We start from the raw sequence: 217 nt of genomic DNA on the forward strand, positions 1-217 counted from the left end.
GAAATCACCATAAAAACAAAGTGAGTGTTAAAAAGTGTTGCGACTGAGCGAAAATCATCATATTTTTGTGAAAGAGAGGAAGTGGTGTTGTTTTTCCGTTACCATGGCAACGGCCTATCCCAGTAGCTTATATAGGGTGTACATTTTCCTAAAATCTTTAGAAGAATTGATGGGAAAACAGCTTTTAAAAATAAATGAAAAAAGGAGTTCCCCCTGC

At 36.4% G+C, this 217-nt stretch overlaps 1 protein-coding gene across 1 annotated transcript in view; it reads left to right on the forward strand.

The window, feature by feature from the left end:
- The window catches only part of LOC119594532 (protein prune homolog 2-like), a gene marked incomplete in the record, with an annotated part of 78,042 nt that overhangs the window by 7,198 nt on the left and 70,627 nt on the right, over positions 1-217 (forward strand).

Source organism: Penaeus monodon, chromosome 34, assembly GCF_015228065.2.
Source record: "Penaeus monodon isolate SGIC_2016 chromosome 34, NSTDA_Pmon_1, whole genome shotgun sequence".
NCBI lineage: Eukaryota > Metazoa > Arthropoda > Malacostraca > Decapoda > Penaeidae > Penaeus > Penaeus monodon.